Source organism: Anguilla anguilla, chromosome 12, assembly GCF_013347855.1.
Source record: "Anguilla anguilla isolate fAngAng1 chromosome 12, fAngAng1.pri, whole genome shotgun sequence".
Taxonomy (NCBI): Eukaryota; Metazoa; Chordata; class Actinopteri; order Anguilliformes; family Anguillidae; genus Anguilla; species Anguilla anguilla.
The window spans coordinates 15,855,934-15,868,956 of record NC_049212.1 but is presented as its reverse complement, the minus strand read 5'-3'; the positions used below and the strand labels follow the sequence as shown (position 1 = coordinate 15,868,956).

The 13,023-nt window shown below is 40.7% G+C and overlaps 1 protein-coding gene across 2 annotated transcripts in view; it reads right to left on the bottom strand.

The window, feature by feature from the left end:
* Window positions 1-13,023, bottom strand: part of grik4 (glutamate receptor, ionotropic, kainate 4) — a 201,066-nt gene that overhangs the window by 82,840 nt on the left and 105,203 nt on the right. The gene's annotated exons all lie outside the window — the stretch shown is intronic.

Sequence of the window (13,023 nt, the reverse complement as noted above, 5' to 3'; positions counted from 1 at the left end):
ATCAAACAGCTAAACAGAAATGAGGCACCGCAACTGCTGCATAGGACAAACTGCCTTCCTTAGGGAATGACCTCACCCAAACTCGAATGGCGCATAATTTCCACATTATGTATGTTTCCAGCTCTTTAGAAGTTGAGGTTAAGCGCCTCACTTATGGGCACAACAGCAGGGTCCCATCCACAATTCCCCAAGACTACGTTCTCAAGCGCTCCACACTGCCACCCAGCAATATTGTTACGCCACTACAATTACACTCACATTTTTGTGCATTGTATATATGGAATATTACAATGTCAACACAAACACATTTTCAACATACAAAAATGCCAAGTTACTCATGCATACACAAAGCAATGTCTATAATAATGAAAACAAAAGTGACAAAGTGTGAATGACTACATTTTGTTCAGATGGAAAGATGACAAAACACAGGACCAAGTTACATGAAATAATTGAGGAAACACTGGGCAGCATTGCATTGGCATAGAGCTTGTTTAATTTGCATGATAGCTAAATATTGTTTGTTGTAACTTGGTGTCATTTTGATATCAGTACTTTTAACAGCAGGCTAATAATTTACTTAAGTTTTCAATAATGACTTATAAACAGTACATTGTACTGTAAATCGGCATTTTTGTTCATTAAAATTGTGTTTTTGTTGAGATATTGTTTCTTTTTGTACAGTGTTAGTTATGAGTAACTGATAATATTTATGCAAATAAAAGTATGAACCAAGATACACATACATGCAAACACACATACATTCTAGCTCAAAGAAACTCATAGGTGTGGATTTACCTTTTTCTTTAACCACGAATTACAAATAGAGGTTTTTGACATATTTTTAATGGATTGAGGTTTGTTTTTAAGGGGTTATTGTATACACAATAGACCTACTAATTGTTTGTATGGCAGTCGATCTATAGGCCTAGCTAACATTAAAAATGTGGCATTTGCAAGGTAGCTACTGTAGCCTAGTTAAAAAGTAGTTAACATTAGAAACACCACAGCGGTCAATTTTACCACTGTCACTTCAATAAAATCCGAGCTGTCATGAAATCCATATGCCCCCCTCCCCTTTGTGACTTTTCCAAAACATACGCATTGTACATACTGATATAATTTGAACATCAATATTGCATTAGGAAATTAAGTTAGAAACACCTACTTAAATGGCCATGGATGGTCAAATTTACCATCATTTATCTTGCCCGTACTGTATGTTTGAGAATTTTGATTGCTGCATGTAAAGCTGTTACAAAAGGACTCCAATAGTGCTCAGCTGCAGGCCTGCAGAACAAGCCCGTGGCTAGGCAAAGCCTGCAACAGTAGTCTGAGGTTTTAGGGCCACCCCCATAGGGAACTTATTCAAGATTTCAAACCAAACAAACACACAAACACCTCTTGGCCACACCTCTCTCAAGTCCTCAGGGAGACTTGCCCCTCGGGGAACCTCAGGGAATCTATTGCGTACTATTGCCAGTACAAAACCATGTTAACTATCAGAGCCATATTTGATAAATGGGCCCGCAAGAGATTTATATCAGAGAGAGAGAGTTTGGCAGTTTGAGGCAATATACTGCTTCAATCTGATTTTAGCATCTATAAATGTGTTCCGTGGAGTTAGCTCCAGATTGGAAAGGGCAGGGATGTGGGGTGAATTTAAGGCCACGGACTGAGGATTAGCTGAGCAGCACAGTGGGCTGTGGGGACTGTCTTGAGCAGGTTAGTGGTGAGTAGGTTATATATTCCACTGAGACATTTTTGCAGACTGAATTTGTGTTGCACATGCCAACATTAGTAACTATCAGGGAGAGGACTGGCTTACATTATTGGTTTTGACTTGCTATATAATCCCAGTTGAATTGTACAGTATTAAATACGTAGAAATAGGACATGCATAATTCAGCTAGGTTTTTGCAGCAGGTAGAACTGTAAGCCAGGTTGTATTACAGATTTGGAGCAGGAATTCAGAGGTTTTTGTACATGGATCATGTGGGAGGAGCTCTAATGTTTGAAGCATGCCTGAGCAGGAAAGAGACATGGTGGAAAGAGTAAAGATTCAGATCAGGTAGGAGCAAGAGGAAGCTGATCCTACGTCAGGTGGCAGTGCCATAATTGCCCACAACACCCGGCACTCAGCACTACAGGAATGGGTATGAGGAAAAGAGGGGTAACAGCCATGCACCACACTCCTCCTTCAGACTATTTTCAACCAACAGACCTGCTCTCACCTGGAGAGTTGCAGTCCCCATATATTAGGCAGGTCTCCCAGGTAACCAAACGCAGAAGGCGAGTCGAGGGGGCTTGCATCTGAACACTTGGCTCGCATAAACAGACACTCTGATCTCCTGTCCAACAGATGCTGTGCAGCTTAACCTGGTGCACAGACGCAGTTGAAATTTGGGCTAATACTTCAAAGATATTGCTGAATTCAAGTTTTTTGAAGAAGTAGTAAGAAATATTTTATGTCATTTTAAAACTCTATATGCAGCTGTTTTGCACGATGGAAGATTTCATTTTCCCCGCTTAGAACGTTTCAGACATCTAAAATTAAAAAAATAACATTTCCCAGTAATATACTAAACAGTACAATTTTTCCACATTTTTTTGACATTTTGCTGTGCAATATTGTAGCTGTCAAAGGAATGCATTACATTAACAAAATATCAAAGCTGTCAAAAGGAACCCAGAAGCCGTCAATACTCATTCTGAATCTGTTACCTGCACTCACTGAAACAAAAATATGTCAGCAGCAACTAACATTAAAAAGCATGTACTAATATTGATCAGAGCGGCCTCCTGTGTCCAGTCTCACTTGGCTGTCAGACACCATGGCCAACAGAACAAGCCCTCTGGTGTCAGAGTTCCTTCCCTGTGTCAGAGTGGGTTCTGTGTCAGAGTTCCTTCCCTGTGTCAGAGTGGGTTCTGTGTCGGAGTTCCTTCCCTGTGTCAGAGTGGGTCCCTGAGTCATAGTGGATCTCTGTATTAGAGTTCCTTCCCTGTGTCATAGTGGATCTCAGTATTAGAGTTCCCTGTGTCATAGTGGGTCTATATGTTAGAGTTCCTTCCCTGTGTCAGAGCAGTTCTCTGTTTCACCCTGTTAGCACCCAACAGTGGTGCTGAGTTCTCTCACACTTTGAAAGCACAGTAGCAAAGCTCAATGCCGATTCCTTCCATGATATGACAATGTTCCACAGATTGCTGGCTGGTGGAAAAAGAGAATCATCAAAGCTAAACAGGGTGCTTTTATGAAGGATACAGCTCCACCACCAGGCTTATCATAATTTATCTCCTGCCCCTCTGGAGGGTATAGCCTATATACTAAGTAAATGGTACAACACAGGCCAATTTCAGACTATTCCCATACACCATGTGTGATACAATGACCAGCTACAGTATCACAATGTTGTTTAGAACAGGTCACCTGAAAGGTACAGCTTAGTGCAGATAAGCAAATCTAACTGAGCATATGGTTTACCATATAAGCACTAACAATGACAATAAAACCCACAGCTATTTAAACATAAATCGTGGTAGATGTTTTTTTGTTGTTGAATAAATTAACTGAGTAAAAACATTATGTATAATTTAAGAAATGGACATGTCAAATATATTCAGTAACCATCGCTGAGATTGACAGGCAGTGAGAATTATCTCCACGGAACACTGGATTTCTGGCATCCTTCTTTCCTGAGTTAGTGCATGCATGTGAATGTGTATTTATGTGTGTTCAAGCATATGTGTGTGTGTGTGCATGTGTGTGAGTGTGTGTGTGTGTGTGTGTGTGTGTGCACGTGCTTGTGTACCAGGGGAGGGGAATCTCACTGGGTCTTTAAAGAGACATCCCTGATTGGCAGCTCAGCACTCCTCCATGGGTGGGGGTTGTGGTATCTATATCAAAAGACTCCAGAAGCGTTCTCTCACTCTCTCTCTCTCTCTCTCACACACACACTCTCTCCCTCTCTCTTATATAGACAACAGTGGCAAAACACATGCAGACATGGAAATATAAAATAAAATTGAGCAAAGATCTTTAAAATCAGTTTCAAAAAGATGTATTTTATGTAAAGCACTACAACTCAAGGATGGGGGCATCTTCACAGCTCCTGCAGGAGCGCTACAGCAGAAGGTTCTTTCATGGGCTTGAGTTTGCACTGGGCTGCTGGAGGGACGTGGAGCCCACAGAGCGGAGAGAGTGGGTGGCTGTGCTGAATCAGACCTCAAAGCTGACTAGGAGCCGTACCATGGGCTGATTTTTATGTAAGAATTGGGGTTTTGAAGTCAATGCATGAGCAAACATGGAGCCAGTGAAATTTAAAGAGCACAGCAGTGATATGTCGGCGTGGTGATGTAAGCATCAGAATACAAGTAGTGCAATTCTGTACACACCAAAGCTTATTGAGGGACTTTAAAAAGCGGGTAAACCAGAGAAGAGGGCATTCCAATAATCTATCCTGACAGAACCAAAGGCATGAACCAGCTTTTCAGCATCTGGCAGTGAAAGAGGCAGTCTTGTGTAAGTCTTGTCATACTGTGCTGGTGATAAAAGGAAGTGATGCTCTTTGAGTTTTCCAAAATGCCAGATGATTATCAAAAACAACTCCAAGATTGCATGCCTGGACAAGGCGAGAGATTTTGATAATATCAATACTGAGACTGAAATGGTTGGCTTTCTGGATGCGTGCCAATTAAAATAACTTCAGTCAGCAGCTCCGCTTATGGAAACCATGAGTTAATTTCATGTCAGCAGTTTGTAAGAACTATGTATGTGGCTGTAATGCCTGGCTCGGTGGAAATTAATGTTTGGGTATCATCTGCATAGCAGAAGTAACCTAGACCAAAATTTCTGGCTGGCAAGATCATCAGGGTTACTCACAGGCTTGTTGGGGACAGGTGTACTAGTCACAATTTTCAGCTCCTGTGGTAAATGAGCCCATGGCTGCCTCAGTTACCGCAGCCCTACTCCACCCCCGCTGCAGCACACAGCACCCCACTCTAAACAGCACAGCAGCACTATTACCACTATTACTCAGCTACTCTCTGCCACCCAAGGCCCCAGCATCTGGGGTCCCAAGGCCATAGTCATGTGACGAGCCAATGACCCCGCCTACAATCTGCACTCAGCGGTGTCAAGTAGAGCTGGGCAATGCCTTAAAAACACACCCCTCCTCCTGGCACTCAGCCAGGGCACCAGCCCCACAAACTGTGCACAGTGCAGCCGAATGCAGTGGATAGGTAGAACATGTGCAGCGAGACAGCTTTATAAAGCATTACTATTCCCTGTCCAATCAGGATACTTAATAAAACCTGCACTGTTCTCCATCCAAAGGGAACTCTATATCAAATTGGTTACATTCTCTGTCCAATGGGTACTGGGGGAAAGGCCAGCAAATACAGCTCACTGATAGACATATGCAAAAGAGAAGAGAGGTAATTAAAGGGGGTAAGAGGGACTTACTCAGAGACATGAGGAAACTGAGCAACTGGCACTGCCAAGTATTTTCCCTACAACACACTGCACGTGAACTCAATCTTCATTTACAGAAATTACGGCACAAACATAATGAATCTCTGAGTTCCATCAGAGAGACCAGAAACACACGGAGCTAATGCACTGCCATTACGCCTGACTGCCGATTGTTTCCATTTTGCTGAAGCTCTGAATGCAGCTCACTGTGTAACGCATAAGGGAGAAAAATTACTATCTGCCCCTTAACTGAACTGAAACAGCACAGCATATGGGTCTAACCTCCTTCCATCACTTTGATGAAAATCCTTTTTTTCAGCTGTCATCAGCGAAGATATGCCACATACCAAGAAATCAAGAAGCATCCGAAGTCCTTGTTGGGAGCTTGTTTACATTTGGCATTGTTGGAAATGAAATATTATTCTGGTTTACAGTCCGCGTAGCGGCTTAATTGCCTCAATTAATCAATCTGGGAGAGCTACAATTGCAATCAAAGGAAAGATGATCTGCTTGTCTCACTCTTGGCCAGAAACAAGAAGAAGTGAATTACAGCTGCAATTCTGTGTCAATGATCCTTCTCTATAGTATTTCTTCACTCTGTATCTTGCGTTCTTCACTTTGTAAGTCGGTTTGTATTAGTGATTATCCTTTACTCACTCATTCACTGCTTCTTGTCCACAGCCTGCATCACGTACAGTATAGTGGCTGGTATTGCATGTTGGTCGATGTCTGTTAGTGTGAGCATGGAGCACAGCGAGAGATCAGACTGTTCTGTGCCATCTGACAAAGTCTGCAAGGCCTCCACACAACAGCACGCAGGACACACAAATCAGAGCCAAAGAAAGTCACCCACTTTCAACTACATTGACATCAATCTTATTGCCATTGCTGATAAATCGTTTTGGCATAAGTCGTTTATCTGACCTGCAAGATTTGTAAACATTTTGGTTGTTGTTGTTGAAATGTTTCCCAAAAAATCATTGCAATACTCAAAAACTATGTACGCAAAGGACCATATAAATAATGAAGAGTGCAAAAATCTGACATTTCTTGAATATAAATACACAGAGCCCGACATTAAAAGAAAACATAAAACACAAATAAGAATGAGACCTCCAAAAAACATACATAATCAAACCAAATTAAAAACTACATTAGGAATCCAACCACATAAATATTTTTGGAAGACAATGTGATTGACAGTGGATTTCCAGGAGATGATCTGGTCCTTGCAGAACATATTCAAGGCAGTTCCCCTTTTTCCATGCTTACAAATCACGGTCATAATTACGAAGTGATAATTTCATTTGAGTACAGGTATCTTTTAGCATGTATATACAGTGAAAATTGGAATTACACATTACTTTTCCAGGCTTTAAAAAAATAATTAAACCACCGTATGTGTCTTTTTGAATCTCACTTCATCTCTCATATCATTTCCTCTTTGGCCGCATGCTGGTGGACTGGCCCTGAACCCTGTGGGCAATCAGCAGTTTAAAACAGCTATTCGGTTTTTCGCTTTAAACAATTTATTTCTATTTTTTAAAAGCCTTTTTTTCTCGCAAATTTTGAAATGCCATTTATGCCTGTGGAGTACATGACTGCAATGCCACCCACATCACTGTGAGGACCACTGCAAACAAAAAGCACACACGCTCCACTGATGAAGCTGCTATTTTTACCCTGGAGTCTTGACAGTACTATAGAAGAGCTAATGATGGCACAGATTGACACAGCCTAGCTCCATCCACAGTCCCTTGTACTCCACCCTCACTCCGACTACAAGTGAAAAGCAGCTGGAAAAAATTGGGGAATAAAGCAAGTACGCTACAGCTGCATCATTCACAATATAAAGCAGGTGTTTTACACTGGCGAGGTAAACAACTTAAAGTTCATTAGTGCATGAAAACACACCATCATTTGAATTTTACTGTTGTTCATTTGAATAATGTTCTCAAATATTTGAGCGCTTTTGTGGACAGACTTTTTTTCTTTTCCAGGTAGCGTTTTTAATGAGTGAATCAAATAAATTCAATACCCTATCAGCAGTGAAAAAGCGTGAAGAATTATCCCAGCTGCAACTGGTGAACCGACCTTTATAGAAGGCATTAAAAGAACTGCGGTGTGTGAGAATGCCATTACAAATAGAGGTTAATCACGGCCTTGCCAATTCTGTGGAACATATTTTCAGCGTTGCTCCAATACTCTTCCATTAATGCATTTAGCACTTTGCGATCACGGAGAGCACTGAAAGGGGTTTAACGCTTTTCTGGTGGCAGTTAATATTACTTAGGTTTAATATGACTTGGGGTTTGCTGCAGAAGTGCCATCACCAGAAGGCAGCCTATCCCATTCTCCCTGGCTCTCATTTACAACTCCCTGATCCAGTAAATGCCTTTGACAAAAGAGAGGCTGTAAGTACACAATCCAGCGAATTTAAATATGAATATTGTGGGATCAAGGAGCACCAAAACCACATTTAATGAAAGAATATAGCTTGACTGCATTCAGGTATATATTATTAAAAATGAGTTATTTACCTATTATAACTAGAGTTTTTGAACAAATTTGGTAGAGAAAGAGAAAGATTTATGAGAAATCTTCAGAAAACCCCATACGCAAATAAAGTAGACATATTATAAGCCAAGATGGGCAGAACTCATCCTTATGCATTCTTTTGTATGGCCTAATATCTTAATCTACTAAAAGAGATTTACACACTGGTATACTAGTGTACAAACTTCTACTCTTGAGTCAGTTACTTCTGGGATGCCTCCTCATATCCAGGCTCATTCAACGTTTTACTTTGGTGTGAACATTTTGTCATTTTTCTTTTTTAGTAACAATTGTGAATACAAAAGTATTCTGTTACTTACCTTGGATGTGAGCTGGGCCAATGTATCACTGGTGAATCTATGGTCCTTTCTATTATTGGGAAGATCCATTCAAAAACCGTTTTTGGCAAGAATATCAAAGTTCCTTGATAAGGAGAGCATGAGGACATTGGCTACATTGTTAGTTAAGCGCCACTGTGATTAAACCTGCACAGCCTGGTGCAATGGTATAAAAAAACAAAAAACAAAAGACAAGCTCCAAAAAGCTCAACAACAAACTCATGAGGGTAGTAATTAAACTAAAGTCCAAGAGCGCACATCAATTCTAAACATATCATAGAGTTGAGCTGATCATAGAATTCAGCAGTTAAAACAAAGTATGGTTTATAAGATTTTACACAGTGTCTGTCCACATCATTTTTCTGGGTATTTTCATTTTATTAGGGGCTCTCATGGCTTGAATATGAGGGCTAGTGTGTGCAACCTGAAGCTTCTCAATCTAAGAATCTAGTCTGGGAGAAGGACATTACTTTACTCAGGTGGGGGTGAATGGAATAAAATCCCAAATGAAATTAAATCTGCCCATACTTTGAACAGTTTTAAGAAAATGTTGAAAAATTGGCTCCTGAGTAAAATATCAGGTTTCAGACAGCTTTTAATGTAGTCTACTGTATGTGCTGAATATGTGTTAATTTTATAATGTGTAATGAGTAGCTTACATTGTACACCCTTTTCAGAAATGTCACGTGACTTTATTGTGATATCTTGATTAAGTACATATGCATATCCATGTATTGTAGTTTAATTGATCAAATAAATTCAATCAATGAATCAATCAAATAGGTGGTGGTGGGGATGGGGGGTGGGTCAACAGCCCCCTTCTCATGGTGCAGGTGAGATCCCATTCCCAGTCTCCAAACGCAAGATCAAATACAGTAAAACGCTCAAAATGTAATGTGACAGTGTGTCTTAATAAAACCCCTTTCTAATGCATATCTGTTACATGGAAATGTATCCTATTGAATTATTCATGACAGGAGTGAGCATCATTTAAGCTAATTTAGTCTCAGAGAAAACACTATGCACTAAAAGACTCCCTGATGCAGCTGCTTCCAGGGATCAATGCGATGAAATCCATCAACAATTCAGAGGAGCCACAGTTACAGGGTTCAACAAAGAGCCCAAGCGTCCAACACTGCCATCCTATTAAACTTTCATCTTCTCCATATTAGTGTAGCAGACACAGTGACAAAGAACAAGCTCTTACATGTACACGTCCACCTCAGAAGGCCAGCCTGCATTTCCCTGGGTGCCAATACAAATTACATCTTATGAGAAACACATTTCTGTGTCCAAGTCATTTATTTACTGGAGAAATATGCAGCAGGTCCAATTAAATATGAGATACGAGGCTCAACACAAACTGGATAAACACAGTTAAAAGGCCTTGCATGTTTGGACCATAAGCAAATATGTGGTACAGGTGCAGTACGTATAAAAGATCGAAAGACATAAGGCTAGAATGCCATCCAGTCTCTCTGGTGTTTTACAGAACAAACTAAACTATTTCACCTTGATTCACGCGGACTCTGGAAGCTGAAATCGTATATGCATTTGTTTGCTATACAGTCAGCCTTAGTCATTTTGCTGTGGAAACACCTACAGCTCCCCTGAGGAATATCTGACCTTCAGATAACACGACTCAGAGAGAGCTGACAACAAGGCATCACAACACAAGCTTCACTTTCTCCCAGATGCACAAAGCAAGCGGCGTGCGCCAGCACTGGGCCTGGTATTTCACACAGACGAAAAGGGATAATCGTGCGTCTGTACATGAGGAGAGACAGGTGAGAGCACTGCGAGAGATGGATAGGAAGAACAGTGACTCAGAATACTCATGCTTACAGAAAACTCTGAATGAAAACATTCATTACCATATGAGGAACAAAAAATGTTTGTCGTAAAACCAACAAAATCCAAAACTATGCAAATATGTATATCTTCCACGCAGTTCTGAAGCAAGACTTGGGCATTCCAAAGAAGAGAAGACCTGAACCAAAATAAACAAGGTTTGCGCTTTTATTTTGAACAGTAATCAGGCCATTTTTTTTGCAGGTAATGGATTAGTGAAGAAGCAGGTGTGATGGGCCCAGGACAGCCGAGATCTAATATTCTGTGCTGGATAAGAGGGAACCATTTATCACTGCAACTCCTCTAAAACCATCATTGTTTCCGCAGCTGCTGTGGCAGGTGTACCAGAGAGAAAACAACAGTCCAACCTGAAGGACACGGTGCCTGGCTTCCCCGCAACGCCGCGCCAGTCTGCCAAACACCACGCCATTCTCATGCCAATAAAACACGAACAAGCACTCTGCCAAACAGCAATCCGATTCCCATGCCGTTCCGAGGCCATTAAAAAGCTGTCTGCTTGACACCACTCCATACCAATGCCACTAAAACTTAATCAAGGTCTGGCCAACACCGTGCGATTCTAATGACAGTAAAACTAAAGCATTAAGTCGGCCAATCATCATGCCCACGTAATGTCATTTTAATACCACTAAAACCTGATCAATAAGTCTACCGGCCCGCTATATGAACACCATTCTAATGATGTCACTAAATCTTTAACAAGCAGCCTGCCCAATATTGTGCCATTCTAGTTCCACTGAACTAGAAAGGAAATATATTTGATCCCTGTGGTCATATTTAACTCCAGTCAAAGCACTGTTTACACTGTTTACTGCAGGCAATAATATAAAAACAAAGAGAACACAGGGAGAGTACTTCTGACAGATGAAAATCTATTTTATAACCTTTAACTTTACAGGAGAAATAAAATGGTCCCAACTATGATAATATTTTATAGCAAACATCATTCTCATATAAATAAATATGTTCATGACTTTATAGTGGCCAATCTCTTGACTAAAAACAAACAAACATGGACTGTGAGATAATACAATAACTCATTTTTGTCTCCATCACGAATCACTGCAGTGGTGCATAAAATATGTTTTCATTATTGTGTTTTATGCAAGCTGATGTTTACGAAGAGCAAAGACTATAGTGCTTTAGAAAACCCTTTTCATTTTTCCATGAAGACCCCGCACTGAGATAAAAGCCACCAATGAGCAGTAGGCGATTGAGCGTGCTCAGTCACGAATCTCAAATCACAGTGTCGTCCTTGCAGGCGGGGAACTCTTGAGAACGGCGGCACTTATCACCTACTGGCAACATGTTACATTTTTTTACATATGTAATAATACCGCTATTAGGAGTGAGCAGTTAGTATGCTCCCACGTCTTAAAAAACAGTTCCTAATGCCCCATGAGTTTGTGATTTCTATTAGTAAACCTACCATGGCCCTGCACAAAGTTACCCATACACACAGCGATAACACACACTAGCCTGGTGTTTCTGTAAGTAACAATCATGGCCCCAAATAGACTGCTCTCAGTTATGTAACTTCTGTCAGCTTGCAGTCTTTGTACACTCACTTAATCAGAGGAATGACCTAATTAACGCACGTGAACCCATCATTCCAGTCTGAGCTAAAGCTTCCCGGATTCCATGGTATTTACATAATAAATATCTCTGAGCAGGACTCGTCCCTGTTATAGACTAGGAGTGCCTAAATGTGGCAGTGGGAGAGTGCCAGGTAACATGCTATTACCACAGAACTTTTTGCATGTAAATTGGTTTCGCACAGGAAATATACCCACATCAGATTTAGATTGGGGTGGCCAGCATGTCACCTTAAGGCAATTACCATAAATTCCCAGAGCACAAAAAAAAAGTGTAAGAAATTCTATCCAAAAAGCAGAGGGCCAGCTTTCCGTCTGCAGTGAAATTGAATTCCCTGGGATTTGTGCACTAATGTTGTGAGAGCTCAGCGCTCAGCATACTAATTGAAGCGTAATGAATTATAGGGAATGAACTCGGCTCAGTTTTGTCTCCCATTGTTTTTGCTGGTGTTCTGCAGTGGTAATCCAAAAACCATTCCGCACCCTAGTGAGCAGCCATCAACGTTCCCCGTCTGGGCCCGTCATAACGTCTATCCAAAGGTGAACAACTCGCACACATTCCCTATATCACACATTCTCATGCGTGGTGTTGTGGTGCTCTGAACCAAAGAATTACCTATGAAAACATACTAATTTTGAGTAGGTGATGCATTCATTTAAAAGTTCATATCAGTTAAACGATATAGGGCATGGTTGTTTACAGATATTGTATATTTTATCTCAACAAAAAGACGTTTTCAACATGGAAAAAAACTGCCGAGTTACCCATGCATAGTCTATAAGTCATTCATTAAAACTTGCTAAATCTAGGCCTGCCATTAAAAGTATTGATATCAAAATTACACCAAGTTACTGTACACAGTACTATTCATCTGGGAATCTTGCAAATATGTTTGTCCAAGGTTCTGAAACTAACAGCTATCCCAGCTATCTAAATATCCCATACCATGATCCAATTATTATTTATATGAAATAAAAGTAGGATCCATCTGGACACTGAAACTAACATCCATCCTGGCACAGCTGCACATCCGGCTAGTGAAACTATCAATATGCGCAGTGAGTAACCCATTCACGGCATTACCCCAAAACAGTATATGAGATCAATACACTGATTGTTTCTTGCAGAGATGCACACTCAAGCCAATGTATAAGCAAAGCACATACTTTAGAAGCACTGAAAAAGGGAAAC